We start from the raw sequence: 24,707 nt of genomic DNA, 5'->3' as shown, positions 1-24,707 counted from the left end.
TCGTGAGTCAATCGAAGATGATGAACGCAGTGGCAGACCATCGACATCGAAAGTCGGTGAAAAAATTGATAAAGTAAAAGAAATGTTGGTCAATAACCGCAAATTAACCATCAGAGAAATAGCGGAGGACTTGAACATTGCCTATGGATCCGCCCAATACTATAGTATGTCGAGGAATGTAGGAATCGCTCACTTAAGTGGGCGGAAAAGTCTCACGGGAGGTCAGAGGGAGAATAATAAGATGGAGGACGGGAGACGGGAAGGGATGGGGGAAGGAGCAGGAAGCGGGCCCGGCATGGGAGGCAAGGAGGGGCACTCTGCACTCATTCCGTCCCTCGGTACAGGTCCCCTTCATCTCATTCTCTCTCTCTCTCTCTCTCTCCGGCAGCTTACACCACTCGTAGGTTCAAGTCACGTCTGGGGAAATCCCCGCCCACCTCAACCACTCCTTTTCCCTTCCTCCACGAGCTCCTGCCCTCCCCTCTCCTTTCCCCCACACCCCAGTACTCCACATTCCCGACGCCTTCCCAGACTCTCCCTCTCTTCCCTCCCTTTCCCCTGTAAAAACCCTCCCCACCTCTACACCAGCCTTATGCAGGAACTGAACCACTGTTGCAAGGGCTGACGTCTTGGTGTGGGAAGAGACGAAGGAAGGGGGGAGGAGGTAAGGAGAGGAAACAGTGGGACAGGGGTAATAGAACAAGGGTAAGACTTGGTGGTTCACGTCCCATGAGAATGTGGTGTGATGGGAAACTACGGGTCAGGGCTGGATGTATAGGGGAAGTTAGGCGGAAGGGTGTGAGAAGGAGACGCGTGGGGCGGAAAGAGAAGAGTTAGGGGGGGGCCAAGGTGCAAGGTGATGGCGGAATCAGGGAAATGTTGGGGTAGGGAGTGAATCTGCACGAGAGGGAATTTGCGAAGAGAAAGAGGAGAGAAGCGAAAAACGAAGTACTCAGGTGGGAATTTTCAAAGAGGCGGGGGACTGTTACCTACATAATACCTTACGGGCTACAACAGGACCTTTCTGAGCCGATCTAAGGCCATTAAGGAAGTAGAAACAGGAAATTAATTTTAAATTAATGAAAGAAAAAGGGGAAAAATTATATTTTCCACCATGTAGAAAAATGATGCGTAAGCATTAAAATGATAGCGGTAATCTTATTTAACATAAAATAATACATAGTCATCCAAAAATGTGATTCTTTCTTTTAGATCAGCTCTTTAACTTCAGTTGGTCCTCATACTTTCTCACAGTTCCATGCAATAAACTAAGAAAGTAAAATGGCCTCTAACAGTTTTATCTTACATTATTTGGATAAAAATTCTCGCCGAATATTAAAAAAACTGAAAAACGAAGAATGCTTTCTTTTATTTAACTCTTCTACTTTCATAAGCAAAGACTCATAGTATAGGTAAGCTATGCAGTGTCTTAGTTTTTTTAAGCAATCAATATTTGTTTGAGAAATAAAAGCTACTCGGCTAAGAACTTTATAAAAATGTAATGAGGTTAAATGGCTGAGAAAAATCGCCGTAGGCAAATAGGGCAGTAGGAATTACTAATATCCCAGCATAACTTTCAAAGATTCAGTGTCAAATAAAAGCTAGATATTTTTCTGATATATACTTATGATTAGGAAAGATTTGGGACAGAAAACTTCAGCTGATCAATTTTAAACCTTCACCCGAAAATGAGTGGCAGTGCCTGGGGACCAACGATTCATTAGTGAAATGAACGAGTGGAAAGGTTTGAATGAGAATCATTAATACATAGTATACATAATGATACAAGCAAAAGCCTAGATCAAGATGCCTTTTGATTCTGAAAGAGATGAGGCTCAAGTGCAGTAATTGCAGTAATGACAACATTAATTGGTAGGGAAAAGGTAAATAAACAACACTTTGTACTTTTCGTGAATTTTGAGATGCCCGAAGAACAAGTAGACAAAGTTGCTGGAAGAATAACGGAATAACGGCTTAAGCCGACTGATTATATGGCCTCTGAGGAAGGTTTGCATGATCGGGCAGCAAGCCCGTTTGCCTTTTTTTTAACTTACACAATGTGGAAACATTTAGTATGACACACAATTGACTGGAATTTGGCATGAAAGAGTGCAGCAATTTGATGAAGTCTGTTTACCCATGATTAAATAATATTTTTTAGGCAAAAAAAAAACGGATAAAATTAGTTATTCAATACTTTGAAAAAGTATGAAATGAAAATTAATCATAAGAAGACCAAAGCTAAGAAGTACTCCAGAAGTAGGAAGTTTAACTGAAATAGGTAGGAATAGCACAGAATAGTTAAAATAGTATGTTTATTAGGGTAGTATTTAGAAGGAAAATAAGCGTAATACTTAGGGTATTCTGGAAAAGAATTTCGATGAGGTAAGATGGATTTGCGAAAAGGAAACATGACCGATACGTTAAATGATGAATCAAAGAACAGATGGGTGAACTTAAATTTAGAGCGTAGAGGTGAACGACCCGGAAATCTGGTCTTTGAGGAAACAAATTACCTTACATCAGAGATTTTTGATGATTCGATATGGAGGAATGTGGAGATTGTAAGGTAGACATTGACAAAGACCAACGATAAATTTAAAAAATGCTGAAATGAGCGTGTATAAATCCTTTCCCATCATAGAAAATATCAATTCTATGAACATGCATAGTCTTATGCTTGAGTCAATTTTATCTTACACTTTTGCATTTTTAATATTTGGTTAAATATTACTTAACACTGGATCAAATAAAGCAAGAAATGTGGAGTAATCTTTCTACTTATAATCATATTTTTTGATAAATCTCTCTCCTATAAAGTTGGTTCTTCATCAAATTCGTTCTATACAAGGTGCTTCATCCGTGCTAAAGTCCACAAAAAGAATTAACAATATGACACTGAAATAATTTTGCAACACTTTATTCCTTAGTTTTTTCTAATTAGGATGTATGTATCCCCTTTTTTTGTATTTTAATAACAAATATAACCTTGCCGCAAATAATTTTGAATATATGCGTTCCTAAAACTATTTTTACATATTCATATTCTTCATCCTCTATTATTCCTTTGCCCTAGTCCATATCATAATACGAATAATTTACTTCTTTTTTTAGATGAATGCATGCCCATCTCAGACATAAAAATAAAATTTTTAGATGTTCTTGAATATCAATTCTTTTTCCGTTGCTTTCACGATATCATAATTCAATTGCTTCATCTCGTCGTTATCGTGCATGTAGCACGTTTAAGTTAAGTTTTGCATGGGCCATGTATTAACACCGCAACATTTCAAAACCCCGCCTAACAAAACACAATCTGACCCTAATCTACAATGTTCACTCAAATTTTGTATACTTTTTACCTGCCGTCATTCCATACAACACGTCTATTCTTTTCCTGTCCCAAACTCGCTTGTCTAACGTTTTACTTTGATCAAAGTCTTCAACATTCACCTCCAAAACAAAATACAATGCATCCCTTTCCATTGCCTGGATTGGATTTTTCTCAGAAATTCCTAACACCTCATTTGTTTTCCATTCCGTTCAGTTTACCTTTTCAATCCTAATTCACGGCAATGTCTCAAAGACCTCAAATATACGCCTATCATCTTGCAACAGCGACTAAGAATCGGCGCAGCAAAAAGGCCACTCTCCATTTAAAAGTGTTCATTAAACTTTTTCTAATATCTTTAAACAACGTCAATGTCATCAACTCTCTCCCCCTTTTAAAGATTTATTTGCATAACAAAATCCTTATTCTTCCATTCCTACATTTCTCGTGCATACGTTGGCTTTCTTAGTCCAAGATATTTCCAAAGAAATGTTAACTGTTCCACCTGCCTTAGTAAATTTTTAGCTACTAACTTAGCATTCCTCGTCCTGGAAAACCTCATGACCTTTTACATTTATTATCATATTATATTTTTGCACCAATGGTCTAATGCGCTCAACAATACTTCAAACCCTAGACTGATGGAATAAATAAAGCTTGATCAACCGCAGATGTAAAATATTTCACTGTGATATCAAAATAATTTGCTTTGTTATCCGTCTATTCAGTGCTCGAAAGGAAGTTTATTAACAAACTTACATGATTTAAAAGTAAAGCTTTGCTATAAACCCGAAAACCTCTATTCCATTTGAGTACCTCCAGACTGTTCGACTAATCTTTTTGACAAGGGAACTTGTTTATTTCGGAGCTACATTATAAGTGGGCTCAGTATTCGTAACTCGGTTATCTTCTGCTGGTCATAATGGAGAAGTGAAGGTCTATCTTGGAAATCAGGCATTTTTTTAAAGCGTTGAAGAACGTTGAACTTAAACTTTCTGATCGTGGTGTAGAATTAAAGGCCATATTGACTCTCTTAGAATAAAAATTGCCTACACTACGTAAGATGCTATATGTCACCAAGGAAAAGTAGATACTCCCACAACAATCAAGCAGATCTACCGGAAAGACTTCCTAGTTTAATAAAGAATCCTGATTCTCAACAATATAGTAGAATAAATTCATATTTCTTTAACTAATAGTGTTCTAATAAGGATGATAAATTTCGAAGTTTTTTTGACCATTAGATAGTTAAAAAAAATACTTTTTAGCCTTTGAAGATATATACTTCGCACTTTGATGCCTGTTTTGATGTAGACACTAAAACGGTAAATAAGAGTTGCGAATAGGAATATTTTAGGCACTACAGGTATTTAATAAAAAGTATGGAGCACATTTCTGAAGTATTACATAAAATGAAATTAAATGAAAGAAATACTTGTTTCATGTGGTTTAACTACAAAAATCAATGCACATGCACAACCTTAATTGCTTTGGCACTTCTATCATTGAAATATACTAACTAGACTCATTATTATTATTATCGTCTCTAAATGTCGCAAAACTATTTATCCTATTGAAAAGCAAAATAGTCTTCTTCCTATTTCAAAAATATCTGGAAGAATTATAGCAGTCAGTCTCTTTCATTCTGCTCATTAATCTACAGCAGACGAACTTTCTGAAATATTGCGCTTCAGATAAGAGCCATTTCCTAGCAACGCAAAATCCTCATGCGCACAGGTATCATCATCATAGGCTTGCAATCAGAGCAAAATGCTATTCTATCCTTCCTGCAACATTTTCTACATGGATTGGTGTAATTTCTGTTGAAATAATGGGCCTAAAGCACAATCGTATACGAGGACGTGAAGGGGTTTTCCTCCCACCGCACTCTACTGTAAGCACGGATCTAAAGTCTGCGGCTTCATCCTTACTCCTACTACAGGTACGCATCCACTGCTGCAATGACGCTGCTCGTAAACTACATACTACAAGTAAAATACTCTTAATGATGTCGATCGCAATGCTCACCACCCTGCGTCTACTCTCCATACGAATGAATATGCTTAATGAGATGGACCCAGATAGGGAGGGACAGAGAAAGGCTTTACAAGCCCTCCTATTGCTTGTAAAGTTTTGGTGTAACTCCATTTATTGCCCGAAACTTCCATCGCATCCTCATTCACTGCTAGGATACAATTTGGCGAGAGCGAGGCTTAGGCGTTTGCATCTGGGACTCCTGGCATTACTACAAGCATTAAGGGATGAGCAGCCGTTCCCAAATTCAATCCAATTGAATTCTGGGAAATGTAGCGGGTGATGTAGAGTATGTTACTATCCATGCAGTAGAAGACTAAAATTTGTGACGCCGTCGGCGATTCAGGACCTGCAGTATGATTTTCACTCGCTTAAACCCGGCCGAGGTAGTTTTGCAAAGGATTGTTCCTTCCAATCGATAATGAAGGAGAACTGCTGCATTCTGATTGTTTCGACCATAACATTTTTTCTATTCTTTCAATGTGAGGACCTGAATAAAATAACTAGGCATGGTTTTATTTTATGCAAGGTTTATCTCAACAGTTTCTCTGAAATATTTTTGTCAAGGATTGTTTTTACCCTATGGTTACGTTAAGAATATATTAATATTATTCTTAATAAAAAGTCTTCATAAAATCTGACGCATGCCTAAGCTGTTCCTAAATTCAAATTTAAAACCTTAATTTGAAATTATTTCGTACAAATAAAATCTAGGTTAGATTATGCGTTAAAAGCTACTATAGTCAAAATAATTTTTAAGATTATCTAATCTAAAATTGAAGATTATTAAATATTAAATTGCTTGAATATTTATTGCTGTTAATTTTGAAAAAAGTGATATAAAATTTTCATGACTAATTTTTTTGAGTTTTTGCCATTTTTATTGGGACTATACCATACCAGAAAAAAATAAAACCAGTAAGAATCTTTTCCACTTAATGATGAAAATAACGCTGACCTTGTGGCAAGGAAATATTAATATAATTAAATTCTGATCATATAATACAAGCACTGCTCAAGGTAGAAAAAAATAGATTTTTTCAATTTTTATCTTTTCTATCCTTATAAAAATTTTTTCCTACAAAGATAATCAATTATTAAAATAATTAACTAACAATAATCGAAAATTAAACATTTTACAACTTGCGTAAAATGTGCTCATAAAACACTGAATATAGACGAAAAAGTTTAATATCTTTAGGAGCATATTTTTCAGGCATGCCAACTTGATGCACCAAAACAACATGAGAAATATCTTGCATAAGCTGATTTGTGAGTTAATAGGAACACCTTATTCCTTAGAGGAAGATTTAACTGTTATAAAATTATCAAAAGAGGGACAGTACAGAAAGTAATGTCAAAAACACATGTTAATTAAAGTTGGAATATAAGAGCAACAATGTAATTTCACTTAAAAGGGGTCTAATATATAAAAGCGCGTAGTAGTATACCTAATATGCAGCTGATAGCCAGGGTATTGGGTAACGTAATTGACAACTAATCAAGACAGCGGTTACACATCCCATCATTGCTTAAATTCAAATTCGTGTTACTCCTCGTATATAGATCCTGGATATATAAATGGAGGCATTGACTGGAGGTGTTAGAGTGAATGAGGAAGTCAAATAGAACCATGCGTAGGAGCTACTGATTTTGAGTGTAACAAGTAAGAAAATGGATTGCATACTCTATCAGCTGTAGGCTCCTCAAATTCTTATTCGTTGAAAATAAAACCACAAACTAATGTAACCGAAATCACGGATTGCAAAAAGAAAAAGAGATCCCCTCACTTTCCTTCTCCTCATCAAACCCCTCAGCTTCGCATGTACTAATTTCCGCGGAATAATTCTTTCCTGATCTTTGCACAGGAGCTGCAAGAAAACTTGCGTGTAAACATTTGATGTAAATTAGTGATGAAAAAGCAAAGAGAACAGGACTGTTGCTAAATTATAAATAAATATTTTCTCAAGAGAGGGATACGTAGTTCCTCGCTACCTCAAATTTGATAACACACCTAATTAATTACGTTCGCATGACGATAAAGGCTATTTAGATTTCATACAAAATATTTTAAAATATAGATAAAGTAAGTCATTGGGTTGACAAGAAGTAGGGGAGAGACCCTAACTGGCCCCTCAATTGCCGAGTCAAGGATTTTCTGACGCCAAAAACATAATTTCAATAGAATGATACTCTACGTTTTTTACAAAGAAATTAAGGTCTCTACATAAGATACCGCTTTGCCAGAGTTACATAAATAGTTGTGTCTGAAAAATCTCAGTGAATTGATATTATTGGGCAGGAAGTCATGGGAATTATCTTTTCCGACATTCCTACGAACAGATAAATCGAATCATAGGATGGATAGGGATATCGTCATGATTACAGCTACAATTTTACTAATTCATTTTTCATCCCTATTCTATCTATAAGGTATACTTTCGGGTGATTCTACACAACGTTTACATTAACTTAGTAAACATTATATCAAAATTTTATCCCATGCTCTGAGTATTCATGTTATTTTAATGCCACCAAGTTAATAGTATTGCACAAATAGTGACGGATTTGACTCTTACCCGTCCATTCAAATGTGTCCAAACAGTAATTATTTCTCAATAATTTTTACTATGATTTTACCTCTGCCTTGTATTCAAAGTTACGGAATTTAATTACTAAAGTATGAAATCTAACTGGGATTTGCAAGTTTTACGGGTTGATACCACGTAATATTGGCTTTGTTGGTTGGCAAGAGTTACTCTAGCATTCCAGTTGGCATCTTTAGGTCGAAGAAACAACTGCAATTTTCGCCACCTTCATCAGAGACCATCCCGCCTCATCGCTGCCCTCTGAGTTGCTATCTACCAGCTAACTCTTTTCCACGCGCAATGTGCATACCCGTCATTTAAGCTGTAGTTCTCTGGAGTTTTTACTATTTCAATTTCCTCTCCGAACAATCTGGGATAGTTTCAACGCTTCTATTGAACTTCAAATTTTATGTCATGCCACGGTTGGCTACACGCATGTTCGAAGATGGCGGATCAGCTAAACTGTTTTTCTACATGACTCTTTGGAGTTATTTTATTTGGACACTGATTGACATGTAGGTTTCGCCCATGCAATACTTTCCGTAAGGTCATAGTATCCGGTATACTTCTTCGTATACACTTCGTTGAAACACATAGCATTTTACCCTTACACCATGTCAGACTGTCAACTATCTCAGTCAAAGAGATTTATCTTGTGCCGACGTCATCCTTCGTTAAGGCTAAGGCAATCTTTTTGACGGTTCCTGCTATGAAAGTGATGTTAGGATTCACTTCGGACTTTGATTTTTCGAATTATTGGACTTTTTTCCTTTTTGGAATCGTGCATTGGTCTTGTCTCTCTTCCTTCGCGTTCTTTTCAGGAACGAAGTTTCTTCTGCAGCCTATACGTTGCAGAACTGTCATTAGATGTACGGCTAGTGACTTTGAATAAGAAGAGTAGTTGGCATGATGAACTAGTGTGACCAAAATTGTAACTTTCTGCGTTGGATGGTGATGCGAAGGGGTGTTTTAGTGTCGTTTCGCATGGGACTTCTTCCTTGATACTGAATGGCAAAGTTTTTCTTTACTTCTCTTCTTCACTAAAACGTCTGAGAAGGCTTGTTGATTAGCCTATTCCGGCTTCATGTTAAATCTTATGACCTGATCCGAAGAGTTAAGATTTTGATGAAATTTATACAGTTTGTGAGAGCCATGTGACAAGACAAGGAACGAGTCGTCTACATATTTCAGCAGAAGGGTTGAGTTTTTGTCATATATAGTAAGTCCAACGTCAATTTTCCGAACTTTCCGAACCCATGCAAAGATTCGTAACCACTGGGGAGAGTGAGGATTACATTCCCGATCCCTCTGCCTGCTCGTAATAATGCCATTCCTAAAGGAAAAAATAAGTTTGGAAAGCAGTACTCCAGGGTTTCAAGGAAATCCTTTAGGATTTCGAAGGAGGTCAGCTACCTGACAATCTCCATAGATTCCTAAATCGGCACATTGGTGAAGAGGGTTGTGACGTTCAAACTGAAGTTTTCGTTGATAGTGGAGTTCTTCAAGATATGGGGCGAAGTGTAAGGAGTTCTTTGCAGAGGAAGACTTTCTTCCCATAGACATTTGCAGTGACAAAACCAATTACTTTAGACAGACGGTGGGAAGGGCCGCCAATCTGGCTCATTAGGGGAATTTAACTGGTGCGCGAATAATTAAATTTAAAGCTCCTTTCCGCAAAAATTTCCCATGCAAAACTTGGCGCGTTAAAAAGGCCAATTGCTTAATTTGGTGCGATTGAAAGAATTCGAGATAGTGGTACGTGGAACATCGGAATGAAACATCATCTACCAGTCAAGGAATAAGGCTAATTATTTATCCGCCAGTATATTCATTCTCAAGAGAATATTTTTGGAAGAGGTAATCTAATATTCAATATTTGCAACCCAATTTACTCTTAGCTCTCTTATAATGCATGATTCAGTAGTACGTCACCAACTTCTGAACTTAGCTAATTTTCCTATTACTGCTGAACCCGTGGAGGAAATAGTTTCCTCCGTGGGTCACCAAATTTCTTAAATAAGATGAAATTTCCCCCCGACTATCAAAATCGAATGCCATATTTGGTGTAAAGGCAAGTAGAAAATTTTGAAAAATGATTTAAAATTTCGTGCTAGCAAAAAATATGGTGATAGTTAAGGATATAAAAATGTTTAAACTCCAAGGTTAATTCAATAGACATCGTTGCAGAAATCACATAAAAAACATATCCTTTTCTAAATTCCAAGAAATTGCGGGAGATGCCGCAAAGGTAACTTTCAACGGAGTAATCCGCTAATATGCATTTCAATACAACAATTTCAGAATGTAAATATTTCCTTTTCTTGTGAGAAGTTTCTAAATACATCATGTCTTTGGAAGATTTTTCCTGCTTTCTCAAAAAGTTAATAAAATTTTTCTTCATTGATTATTACTTTCCAAACCGAGTGTTCAAACATTTCGTAAAGGAGCAAGTTTCTGAACTTAAAATGACTTTTGTGAAGTTTTAACAAAAGTTTGTGGATTTCGCGAAAAAAATTTACTGCGGTTATACCGGTTGAATCACATAGATACTTACATGAAGAAATGTCAACAATGTAACATAACTGGCTCTACAGTAATAAACTTTTTTGTGATAAAGTTTTTAATCAATCTCTAAGGTGAGTTTTCATGAGATTGAGCCTGAAACCGCTGACCTTTAGACATTCTTCAATTTGCCTACTGAAGGGGGAGGGACTGGGGAAATTGAGGAGGAGAATGGTGAGGGAGAGAGGGAAAGAAGAAGAAACGGGGAGGGGGAGGAAGGGGTAGGTTAAGAAAGGGGGAGGGGGAGAAGGGGAGTCGTGTAACGGCGTTTTTTCCACAAAAAATTATTTACTAGGATATCTTAAATGAAAACCGAGATTCCCTCTGGGCGAAGTTCTACGAGCTGTAATGAACTGTTTCAATTTTTTACTTTAATAACAATTTTCATGGATTTTTCATTTCTTAAATATTTCCTGTAGGATACATTTCGGATTCAAGAACAAATACGTTGATGGAACTCACGTCTATGCCAAGTTATGCTACTAGTTTTCAACTTTAAATGATTAAACCAGTTTTTACTATTATTTATGCTTAAGGTTTTCAGGCAAATAGTTGGGAATATTTGTTTCACAGCTATAGTTTCTCGCAATATAAGAATGAGTTGAGGTTGTGCATGTATTTGTCAATAAGTAACGATTTTCACCTATCGCGAAATCTAGTCGACTGGAAAAATCTCCATTACATTCATTCTCAAAAATTTTAAAATAAAATGCCTGATTTAATGTCTCAACATCAAGTTAACTCTGACTTATCTAGATACATACATGTATATAAATGTAAAAACGAAAAATAAAGTAAACATCTGTCAAAAATTAAAAGCTGTTTTCCTTAACCACGAAGAACATAATATATCTGGCCATAGGCTTTTTCAATAAAGGCGTAATATGTTAGATCCTAGGAATAAAAATATAATTTCTTAATAATTTATTATTTTTAATAGTTTTTTATAATAATTTAACGTGCAATTTCTATGAAGTTTTTTTTCCTCCTGCGTTTATTACTATGATTCAAACTGTCAAATTGAATAGTTGTCTCAAGTTATACAGCTTTTGTAGTAAAGTAAAATTATACAATTACAATTTTCCATCTTTATTCTTTGACATTTAGGAGCTTAGAGATGAAGGAAAAAAAATTAGCATAAAGTTCTTAAGATGATATAAGAGATAAAACAAGAATTAAATTACGAAACTTAAAGATTCTAATGAATGATGGGGTGAATGAGCCTACAAACTATAATTTGCTGGAACGTCACTGTGCACTCACACGTAAGGAGGAAGTGACTCGATTAAATAAGTATTTCTGATTTTTTCTCCCTGGTTATTTAGCGATGAAGAATTAAAAAAAAACTATGATGTTACTAGTTTAACACTCCGCCTAAAAGTAGATAATACGAGGGTCATCCGGAAAGTAGTACCCGTTCGTGCCGCATGAAGTGCTGACGACGCGAGTAGCCGCTGGACGAGGTCAGATAGCTTCAGTGGCTTGTCTGCCTTCTCTGAGCCAAGTTGCGTGACGCTAGCATTGCCTGTGTTGTTTCTGTGATTGTTTACAATGTTTAAAAAAATTGAGAACGCCGCCAGTTGTGAAGTGAGGGCAGTGATTAAATTCCTCAATGCAAGAAACGTTCGCCCATGTGATATTCATCGCCAATTAAAGGAGGTGTATGGAGACAATGTAATGGACGAGTCGTCTGTTCGGCGGTGGTGTCGCAACTTCAACATGGGGAGGGGGAACACACACGACGATGAGCGTTCGGGAAGACCGTCTGTCATTACAGACCAACTGGTGAGCTCAGTTGACGAATTCGTGAGGAACGATCGGCGCGTCACAATTGATGACATCTGTGAGCATTTTCCCAATGTTTCTCGAACAATTGTTCATGAAATTGTTAAACACCATCTGCATTATGCAAAAATTTGTGCAAGATGGGTCCCTCGCGTATCTCAATGAGCTGGCGGCGAAGGACTATGCAGCAGGAATACAGAAACTTGTCACACGTTATGACAAATGCCTTAATTTGCTTGGAGATTATGTTGAGAAGTAGTTTAAAGTATCCTCTTTCAAATAAAATTTTTTATGTTTGTTAATATTTACTTTTGTGTCTTTATTTCACGAACGGGTACTACTTTCCGGATGACCCTCGTAGTACAGGCATTATATTTAAACGCTTCCAGTTTATTTCAACTAAAAACCTAAATAAGAGATCTTGTTCAAGTGATAATAAGGTACCAAATCTTAGAGTATATATTTGTGCGGTTATGAAACTCGGAAATACTCCACGGATAAGTTACTACACATAGAATGAAAAAAGGAAACAGCAACTGACCCAGTCTGAGTTGAAGAAGACTTAATAGAAGGCCGAAAGCTTAAACCTTCTGAAATGTGAGTGTCCTTTTTCATGTTTTCTATTTTATTATTGTTCTATTGTGCTATCCAATTGAATTAGAATAATCGCGCAACATTCGAAGCAGGCCGGCGGCACTTTACGCGCGGGTGCCATGCTTGATGACCCGCGTGCCTTAGTATTATAGAACTTTCACAACCGATAATATTAATCGCTGTTCTCGACTCGCGCCACTTGTCACCACCAAACGTACAACGATAAGTGTGACGCGGTAACACTCGTCACTCGTCCAAAGTCATCCCGACAATAGTCGCTCATTAATTGTCGTTCCGCTTCAAGTCATCTCGGCACCCATTCGTTTGACACGCTCGCCCTCCGTCACCGAGGCCTCCGCCGCTACCGCGACGTTAACATCGCAGCTAGTCGTGCACTCGATGAATGCAGTACCACCATCCGGCGGGACAGAGGGAGGAAGAGAGAGAGAGGAAAGGGAGACAGGGCTTCAAAAACTAAAAAAAAATAGAAAGTCAGACAGACGGACGTCTAGCGCGCCAAAGTGGATTGGGTCGAAGGGTAGGGGAACTGGCTTCGTGAGGAGGGGCCGAGGGGTGGGGATGAAGAAGGGCGCGGGGTTATATTTGGTGGGTGAGCGGGAGGGGATGAATGCTGGAAGATATTGAATTTGCTCGCTGCTCCTTGACTTCCCCCCTTCTATATCCCTACCATCCCCCACATACGTCACGCACCCTCTTGCCTTAACCTCCAATCCCCTTTGCCTCTCTTTCAGCAATTTGCTTTTACTTTGACAAGATAGTGGTTTTTTTGAGTCATTACGTAACCTCCATCGGCGGCATGATATTTGGTACTCCTTGAATTCCCTAATCTTATTGAAAGAGTGGAAAAAAAACCCTTTTACTTATACGTTCACACGTTGGAAACTTTTCCTCCACAACTAATTGGTGATATATCACAGAGACACGCGAGCTGTTATTACAGATTCTGTCATCAAGTAGTAAGAGGAATTATTTTGAAAAAATTTTGAAAGAAATATATTCTCCAATTTCATTTCACTCAAATTTTTTTCGTAGCTCATTGATAATCAAATGATAAGAAAAGTTTCTCTGGGTTTAGTAAATACAACCAAATTTAAATTTTATGAAATACCTCTCCTGAAAATTATGAGATTCTAATACGTAAAACGATAATATTCGTAATAACAGCATTAGATTTGCCAATTCTGCATAATAGAGAGGCCATATATTTGATTACCAGCGGAGATGAATATGACGATAGCGCTAAGGGATGATAGTTCACAATCCATGCATGGATCATATGACACATAAAATTTCCGAAAATTCCGTAAAAATTGTGGAAGTGGGTTGAGTACAAGTGGTGAAATTTGGAGCAAGAAATCTTAAATATTTTATAATAATTAAACTCTTATTGAAAGGTTTTGGTTTTTGTTTGTGAAACTGTGCGAGGGAAAAGCCATTCATTGTGATTGATGACATTTATTTAATTTTGCCTTACTGTCAGACTGAATGCCCACGCAATGAATTGTTTTATGTGTTGAAGTAAAATTTCATATGCGACACCTTTGTAATATTTTCTATATCTCGCTTATTCTCTACTCTTCGAGCCTGAAAAGGTTCTCAGTATTTATGTGACGAAACGCGTGTTTATGGTAATATTTCATTCAAAATCAAACAGCATAAAAATAATCTTTTTCGCGGTGCATTTCCGTAGGATTTCAGTACTAGAGTAAATAATAGTGAGACAGAGGAAGGAATTAAGAAGTAATAACAGGTAAGGAAAAATTATTAAATTGGTTGGAGATAAGGTTCACGATTTTCCACATTAATTTTTCGGAAAATAATATCTACAGCATTGATAAACAGATGCACACAATTAAGTACGACCAAACTAAAGTGCTGGCTAATGAAAATCGACATTTCCCGAGACTCATAGGAGAAGCGTTAGAAATAATGAAAAATCCAAATAATTTCAACTGAGAGGGCGGCTACACCCTGACTTTGACCTGGAAAAAGGTAATTCCACGTTACCGGCAAGGAACAACCAATTAGAGCGCTTCCGTAAAGCCAGCGTCTCCTATGTATAGCGGCAAAAATGCAACAAATATCACTTCGACCTGAAGATGCCTCCAGGTCTGGGGGCGAAACTTTTGTTCAGCAAGCCAATCTACGCGACGATACTTCCCGGAAGCAGCATGAAACCTTCATCAGAAAGACGTCGCGGAAGCCTTAAGATTAGATATAAACCATTAGTGACGTACTGTTATTAATTTCACGATAAGGAAGAAATATTGGCCTATATTTGTGGACGAACTAACCACCGTATATTGTTTCAAGCGTCATAAAAATATGCTATGATAATTAAAAGCTCCTAATTTCTCCAGCGCTGGATTTGAACATGACAGTCTCTCTAACGATGAGATAAAATATGGCAAAAGCATTGATAATTTTGGGAATTCATACCAAATCATCACTCAGAGCATTGCATAGCGTACGTTTGTCACAAATCCTTGCTCTTATTAAATTCTAATTTTAAACATTGCTTTAATTAAAATTTTTGTTTACGTTAATTCATTTGTTCAGGTAATTCAATATGCTAAAACTATGCAGCAACCGTATTAGCGTGGACTAAATATCGTACCTAATTGGAGATTCAGTTGCTTGGTTAGGGAGAGCATGCTCTTGCTGTTCAGTCAAACTTATTTGCATGAATACCCCTTGACATGCCGTAATATGTGAAGACTACAAAGCTCTTCTTAGAAAATATAAGCGACAGAGGAAAAGAAGTTTAATCTCTACGCGAAGCCTAAGTTGTAGGAAAAGGCGAATTTAATAAAATTTTTCCAGACACCGCGATGTTATTACTACGCATAATTTGATTCTTAGTAAGAAGTCTTGCGTTTTAAGAATTCATATCCTTGGGATGTCATAATATTACAGCTAGTCATTATGGTTTACCATGAAGAAAAATGACACTTTACGCCTTCCACCGAAGTTAGTCATACTGAAAATGAATTTTAAATCCTGAATGTAAGCGTATTTTAGGTGTCTTTTGTGGGATTCTTCGGGTCATATCACTTAAGTACGCTCCTGTGGGGACCCGAAAGTCTCGCGTCAGTATCTTTAGTCTGACGTCATGTGAAGAGTCATCAGCAAAGGGTGAACGTTACATGTCAACTATCGGTATCGCGACGAGTAATTCCCCTGGTCTCCAAGTCAACTGCACAGAGCGCCTGCATACCCGCATTTCTACTGGTGCTGTGGCGAGTGAAGCCTCACATTTTTTCTAGCATTTTCAATCTAGAGCACTTCTGTGAAGCGCTGCTAAAAGGCTTCGTCGGAAGAGATTGCGATGAAAAAATGGAGGTCGTTATTGTTATAAATATTACTGCAGTAATTCCTTCCGAAGTAAGAAAAAATCCACGGCAATGATGATAACTCTGCATTTTATAGGTGAGCCATCTAACAGCTAGGTACATTATTAGCGTAAATGTACACTTTTGGTACAGCGACAAAGCATAAATGAATGCTCAACTAAAAAAGTCAATTATATTTTTGGCTATTTTCAATTGTATCAATACCAATTTTGAATTGAACGTATAACATTCTGGAGGAGAAGGGTTGCGCTTATGAAGGTAGGCTGCCAGGCAAGGCGACAGCCTTAAGTTTCCTTGGCAAATCTAAAAGGTATATATAATAGGTGTATCAATACTGCGGGTAGAATAGCCGTATCAATAATGTACCTCACCAATCAATTGCATTAATAATTTAGTACAACTGTTCCTGCAAAATCCTCTAATCCCTCTAATTCCAATTGGGAAATTATGGATTTTGCCCCACAAAAAGGAATGAAGGGAAACAATATTAAAATGCCATGTTTGGCAAAGCTAGAGGTAAAGGTTGTACAGAGAATTTTCAAGCAGGCAGGAAAAGCGACTGTAAAACATAATGAAAGAAAGTTTGACGTTGAAGTTTCCATCAGAGGGGGAAATGACGAGGAACAAGAAGAAAATATTAGACTTTTAAGACGGAAAAAAGAGGAGTAGAAAATATTTGATTATGAAATATACTTTATTTTAATGAAGGTTCGATGAGAGGCTAAAAAGTTAAGTAGTTCTTGATCCCCAAGTTGATCAAAAATCAACCATTTCTTCTAATATTTAGCTTCATAAATGTTAAATGGCAGGTAGGAATATAGAACAATGCTTAGGTAAACGGTAAAAATTGTTTTTTTTCCTTCCCACGATTCAGACCGCAAAAGAAAAAGAGGGAAATTCTAGCATCACTTATCCCTGACTTTCAAACTTCTTAGACTCCTATTTCATGGTTGGTGTTTTAAACTCCCCTAACACAAGCCCTTTTAGCAATTAACGGGACGCTTTAAACATATCCACCATCATTCCCAAATACCTGTATTCAGTCACGATCTCGGCGAGCTTTGGAGGAAATTGAAAATATTTGCTCTTCATTTAATAACCAGCCTGCAGACATTTCATCTGCGATATTTTTACGTCACTCTTTAAGACAAAAGTACGTGCCAATCATTAAATTCCCATGCGACGAATGCTTTAACATTTCCCTAATTCTCAGCGTGCTGGTGACTGTCTATTGACTTAAGGAAATTATAGTGCAAGCAATTCGATGGAAGTATAATAGAAGTAAACGAGCAAATTTTCGAATGTTTTTGGTTTATTGTCGCGTCACGGTTTCTCATACTCTCCTGTTCATACTGTCCGCCTACTGCGACGTTTCCATTACGGAGCGTACCTGCAGCCCCTTCCATACAAACACCTCCCCTTTCGACCCCTCCCGCCAGACCGCCTGCAGCACACCTGCATGTAATCCTGGGACACTACCGCGGAATTAGGTTACTGTTTCGCGTGCAGGGTGGAGAAGACGAAGTGGAGAGGGGTAAGATTGCAACTGGGAGAGAGGAAGGCAAATCGGGGAAGAGCCGAAGGCGTGGCGAGAACTCCCCCTCCGCGGCGCCTGATCCCTCGGCTATGGCGGCTGGTTGTGTGTGCTGCTCCGGCGGAGTTCGGGGAGGTCGGCAGTGTACGGAGGTTTTCCGGCTGTGGGAGGAAGGCTGGGAAGAGGGCGAAGGTAATTGGGAGAGAGAATGGGACAGAGGCGAGGTGGAAGTGAGGAAGAACTGATGTGGTGGTGAGAGAGAGAGAGCACTGTGAGTGGTTTTGGGGTTTTCGTGGGAAGAACGGTGGGAATTTCGTTCCTCGTCGTCTTTGAGGTTTGCCGGAACGTGGACGATCATTTTCCCCCATCAGCTGGAAGGGCAGGCACAAAAGGATCGAGCTATCTTGGTCCCATAATTGTTGAAGCGTACTGCTTTAGGTAATTCAACCAGAAGGTGAACATTATAAATGCAATTTTAATTTTTCGTTGATCACCACCATTTAAGTAAGTAGGAACTTATACCCACATATTTAGATAACCCTATACCCTAATGTGAAAATAAAAAATATTAATAGACGATTTGAATCAAAAACGGTTTTGAAAAATTGAAAGTAAATATACCAATTAACCTAAAAAAATATTTTAATGAAAATTCAACAAAAATATATGCATAAAAAGTTCAAACTAACAAAAAAAAACTAAAAATTTTCTTTATCGAATTGAAAATCATATGATTTTGAAACAAATAAATCCATCATCGTTTTTTCATGATTTTACAAAAAAACTGGGGATGTAGCCAAAAAAATGCGTAGTATCCCTCACATTATCTGCTCAGCCATTAATTAATTTCAATAAATACCTTTTTATCAAGCAAAATGTATTTTTGAAAGTTTCAACTGAAATCATGTTTTCAGAAATTAATAAAACGGAAAGAAGAAGAATTAATTCAACATAAAATCTCCATTTTAGATTTAAAATGTTCAATAAAAAATCATTCCCCACGTTGATAATAGTTCATAGCATTTAATATAATTTTTTACAGTTAATGAACAGAAGTATTTGCAGGTAGTGTTTCTATGGAAGGTAAAGTTTTTAAGAGCAGTCCTTATAGGCGAAATACTTATCACTTACAGATGACCACAAAGACAGAGACGAAAATAACACAGGAGCAAAGGGCTACGTGAAGGTACGAACATGATGAGAAAGCAACAAGTGAGCCATGCGTGGAACAAGCAAAGGACGAAGGGGAGGAAATATAGAAGCGGGAAGGTTTTAAGAGGCGGGGAGGAGAGGATGGGACGGGGAGAACATAACCACTTTAGATCAAAGGGGCGAGGCAGTGTCCGACAGGGGTATGAGTGGTATGCCTAACTTGTGGGTGGACAAGAGATATCTCTGAGAGTAGGGGATAGATAGATTTGTATTTCTTCTCGCAAGATTTTAATCACTAGATTTTTCCTGCCAGCTCATATTAGAGTATAATATAATCACCTGGAATCATATATATATATATATATATATATATATATATATATATATATATACATACATATATATATATATATATATATATATATATATATGAGTACTTAAAAAAATAGAATTATATCAACACCTAATAATTATTAAAGATAAAACACGAACTAAAGGAAACAAACCTCTTGGGGAGATGTAAACGATTACGGAATGAAACAAATACTAATACAGAGAGTCATATGAAAGAAGAAAGGCAATCGTATAAGAAAATACCAAACAGAGATTTAAAGCTAAAAGCATGAATTAATATAATTACGAGCAGGGAAAGTATTTTATCTGAAAAGCGACATACTTAAAAAATAAACATTAATAAATATTAAGCAAGTAGTTACACGAAGGAAAACTTGTATGCCACAGAAAAATCAAACTTTTGCCACATAGTAGTACTAAAATAATTTTAAGGACTTGTAGATTACATAAGGACAGAGGTGCTTGTAATGGAATGAATTTATTAGGTAACAACGGCATTTGCTTAGCAGAAGCTAAATTAAAGAGAGATAATGTAACTTCATTTAATAGAAATATATCGAGCAAGCAGATAGTAAATATTTTAAAGTATGTGAGAAAATGAGTGGTTCAGGTCGATGGACAGCATGGCAGGTATTAAAATCTGCATCATGATTAGAGTTTCCACAAAGGACCTGGCAAAGAGTCGGGAGAATGAAAGAGAGAAAAAGGGGTTAGCGGTAGATATTAGTTAGAAGGACAAACTGAACGGAAAAGAGGTGCAGAGTTTTGTAATTGACTATTTATAAATTCCAGTTCTCCATCATAATGTAAAACATATTTTACAGTTTTCTAACATTAAAACTACAGCCATTGTTTTTAGTAATTATTACGAATTATAAAATACTTTTCCCACAATAATGACAGGAATCCCGATTTTCAGCGCTGAGAACATTTCAGTAATATTGTGTCACACTCCACAGAATACGATTTAGGAGAATACTATCGAGAGAATTGAAACCGGTATTTCAGTGAAAGAATACTAATTTCAGATATTTCCACAAGCATCATCTTCAATCACATGATGCCTCATTTCCCTATTAATTAGAACTTAATTATTGCTGTGACGTAATATGATTTATTTACCATTCATTCCAAAACGAAGGAAAGATGAATTCCGATGATATTATATTTTCTGCATATAACATGGAAAGGTAGTCTAGTAGATTGGGCTACTGGCCGAAGGATATAGGGTTCAAATCCTGGGTGGCTACGACATCTTAAAACTAACCAGTACGATTTTGTGACACCTGGAAAAAACACGCATAAAACTGAGCGAAGCGAGCGAGCGAACTAAAGTGAAGAGATGATTTCCTGTAGTTAGAAGGAGAGAATGCCGTAGGACCTAGTTCTGGATAAGGTACACCCTCACCTATCTCCACTAAAACTCTGTTGTGGTTGTGTTATGATAATCGTGATACGACGATATTTATTTACAATTATTCATTTGGATTAATTTCCAATCTTTCCCTAAGAAAAAAATGAAAAACCATTCTTCCGATTCTTTCTATTACTTAAATGTCGCGAGTCAAAATGACGGCTGTACACATGTACATATTGTCAAATATGATCAAAAATAATATGCATGACAAAGATAGCATTTGAAAAATTCAGTAATGTGCAGAATGTATAAAGGTGTGAATGTGGTATGTAAAAAGGCATAATTTTTCAGTTGACCATCATACAATGAATTTAATCCACAAGCTGTTGCAATGATGCATCATACAACCAGACCATTTTTTTAACACGTCCCTTAGAGCTAGGTATCCTACAAATACACGCCCGCACGGATGGAAACCACATCATGGCGCTGCCAGTACTTCGCGAAGCTCTCACTACCCCTTCCAATCGATAAAGCGAAGGTTCAAATGAAGACTTTCACTTTCACCGGGCCCAGCAGATATGGAGGCCCATCTCCGTCAAATAATACACCGCTCAATATGAATGAGACTCCGTACCTGCTTGGTATTTTGTGCTAAATGTTATTATCTCAATTTGGAAAAAACCCAATATTAACGATGAGTAGGAATGAAAATATTGTAAGATATCTGATAGATGAGACGGGAAGGTAAGCGTCAAATCGAGAAATCAAGCTAGCAAATAACCATTCATTATATTCAAGTGTGCTTTTACACGCTAATTTACAAAGCCTTAGGATTTCTATTTTTTAACTTTCTTTGGAATTCACTTTTCAACTTTTTCCATGAGCTAGATAAAGTAAAAAATAGCAATTATTGTGAAAAACTGCTTTCATCTCAGTTAGCAACAAGCCTTCTAAAGTTTATCACATATTAAAGCTTATTATAGGATGCTTAATTTTCATTATTTTAGAATACGGTTATTCTAAAATATAGAGGAAGAGGGTGGGCTGCGTGATTATTAGCTAAAAACGTACACGCAAATTCTTAAACAGTTCTCAAAAAGACACTTTAAGTTTTACTTAACTCATTGATTATGAGTAATTGCGTAATATTACATAGAATAAAGATGGTAGTAATCTAATTTCAAATACAAAAAGATTTTCAAACGGGCAGATACCTACCGTAAGAATTATGACGGAATTCAGAAAAATATTACAGATAATAAGGATAAAAAATTTGTACCAATTGTACACCATACTGGTAATGGCAATAGTAGTTCACTGTTTTCACTTAATCTTATATACATAGATAGTCATCCTTAAAAACATCAATTACCATTTGGCTTATTATCTAGTTTGGAGTGTATCAGCATGTCGACCATCTTAATAAGTATTCCCACCGACCAAATATACTTTATTCATTTACCATATTCAGGGCTACAATTGGTATACATACACCCCTCATCTACGTACTTAATAATGCAATTATTGTCCGTCAAATGCCAATAATTTATTTGTAAACTAATTATTATTTAATTAGCAGTTTTTTAGCTAGTAAAAGAAAAAAGAATGTGATTACAATGGCACATGAAAAAAACATGAAAATATGCAATAATTGTTGAATTTTACATGATACATTTTCCTCGCGTAAAATCTGTGCTTCTTTCAGTGCGACTTATATTTCCTGCTCCCTATTATTTTCCATTTTGAATTGCCGGTACCATGGTGTATTACAAATTAATCCATCCTTTTCATTTTCCGGTAAGGTTATTGTCATTTTAACTGTTGATGCTTACTACTAAGCATGACGTCTTTTACCACTAATCAGTTAAAAGAGGTGTTTTTATTTACTTCCTCCTCAAAGGTTAGTCACATTAAAAAATTAACTTTTTAGCCTCGTAAAGTAAATCAAGAGTAAGACAAGGAAGACTTCCTCGTATACTCTTTATCCAGCAGAATAACTAGTAAACAAGATGCTCTAAAACTAAGAAATAAAAATTTCTGGTATGTTAGTATATTTTATGCACTAATGAACAACAACATGTCTTAATTCAGCACCAGTCATAAATTTCGCTTTTTCTCATCTTAAGTTGGGTATATCATACATATTGTTTAGTATTTTCCACCACAAATAGTCGTTCATTACTGGAGTTACTATATCGTGGATATCCGTCGAATATAATTAATGACTTATGAAGGAAAAATATATTAATTACTATTAGCTCAGTTGTATGGATTGAAAAATTAGTCATTTAAAATATTATGCAATTCCATTGCTTGCATATTTAAATTTAAAATAAAAATACCGGTCAACTATACATAGATGATAAGTTTTTTTTCCAGATTCTAATGTGATACTCGGTGGATTCTGTTTCATACTCAATCGACTTAATTTAAGGGAAAAGTTAATGTATGTGAAAAATTAGAATTCTTTCACTCCATGCTTTTTGATCATAAGTTTCCAGACATTTTGGCAACGTTCTGCTTTTCTGAGTGAGCTATTTGTTTCTCAACCCAGAGGAGATCATTTGTTAAAGAAACCATCGCAGGATATAATTTAAATCCACGAAAACGACACCTTGACATGCCAAAGGTATAATATACACCGCGATAGCTTTATTTACTCTATAATTGGGCCTACTTTTTGATCTCCCGTTGAATTTTTTGTGAAATTTGAAAGCCGACTTTTTAATACTTGCATCTCTACCTCATAAAAACGAAGATTCTTGTGTCAGACACTTATCTCGGAATCAAATCAATTCCTTATTTTTCTAATTATACCTATCTTTGCTTAATATCCCTTAAATTAACGAAAGCCAGTCTTTTTAAAAAAAACCAGGAGTAACAAAAAACCTAAACAAAAAAACCCAAAAAGTGACGATTTCAACATCAATGATCCTAAATGATTCGAACACGCGACCTTTGGCACAGGAGGGATAGCCTACGTCCCTTCCAGACAAGAAAAAAACTGTGCCTCTCTTTTTTTCCATCCTTTTGGGCCATCCTTTTATTTCCTCCACCGATCCCCTCCTCCCCTAAGGCTTGTCCACAGGTTCTTTCACCCGCACAGCAGCCTGACTCCTCCCACACTCCTTCCACCCTACACACACACACCCTCACCAACCAGTCAGCCAGTCCAACCTCACCTCTCTTTTCCCGGGGGCTTTGGAGGGAGGGGAGCTCCACAGACGTGCACGGCGGGCCGCCGGGGAGGTAGTAGTGGGAAGGGGGGCGAGAAGAGAGTTTCGTCTGGGGAGAGCGGGTATGTAAGTTACAAAAAGGGATGAAAGAAGTTGGGGAACTCACGCGAAGGTGAGAAGGAGTGAGAGAGACGATAAGGCACTTGGGAGAGAGGGAGAGGAGACGAGGTCGCGAACGGCTGGGAGGGCGTTTGCTTGAAGGAGGGTGGTGGCGAGGGTGAGGGATACAAGGGTGGGGGAATATTGGGAAAGAGGAGCGGTGGGAGGGAAGCTATTGTGTGAGTGAGGGAAATGGTGGAGGAAGGGTGCGGGAGGCGAAAGTGAGCGGCATCTTAAGGCTGGGCGCGGGAACTCCGTTGCTACGTGGGAACTTTGGTCGCCGGCGAACCGATTGTTGCGTGATCTATGAGGTCCATAAAAAAATGTGCGTTTCTTTCCTTTTCTCTACTCCACTGATGTCTGCGGAGGGAGATAAAGATTAAGGGGGCAGCAACCGTCTTCCCCCCCCCCCTATAGCTCGACTTTCACATGATCTTTTCGAATCTGAATAAATAACTCCTCAAGTCAAAACAGGTGTCGACGGCGAAGGAATATTTTAGACGTATGGCATTTGACGAATTGCTTGGCAAAATAAAAACGCTTTGAGACTTCACTGGTTTTTATCAAAAGGAATGCCATTAACTTCTAGCAATGCATAAACGAGAAAAAGAAATAACCATTAGCATTGGCGAAGAGTTTAAATTTGTTCAACAAACGATTAAAAATACTAGAAAGTATTTCTATTCTAATTTAAAAAAGAAGTA

The sequence above is a fragment of the Hetaerina americana genome, unplaced genomic scaffold, assembly GCF_022747635.1.
Source record: "Hetaerina americana unplaced genomic scaffold, ioHetAmer1.1.p SCAF_7, whole genome shotgun sequence".
Lineage (NCBI taxonomy): Eukaryota > Metazoa > Arthropoda > Insecta > Odonata > Calopterygidae > Hetaerina > Hetaerina americana.
The sequence above is the reverse complement of the archived record's forward strand: the minus strand, read 5'-3'. Positions refer to the sequence as shown.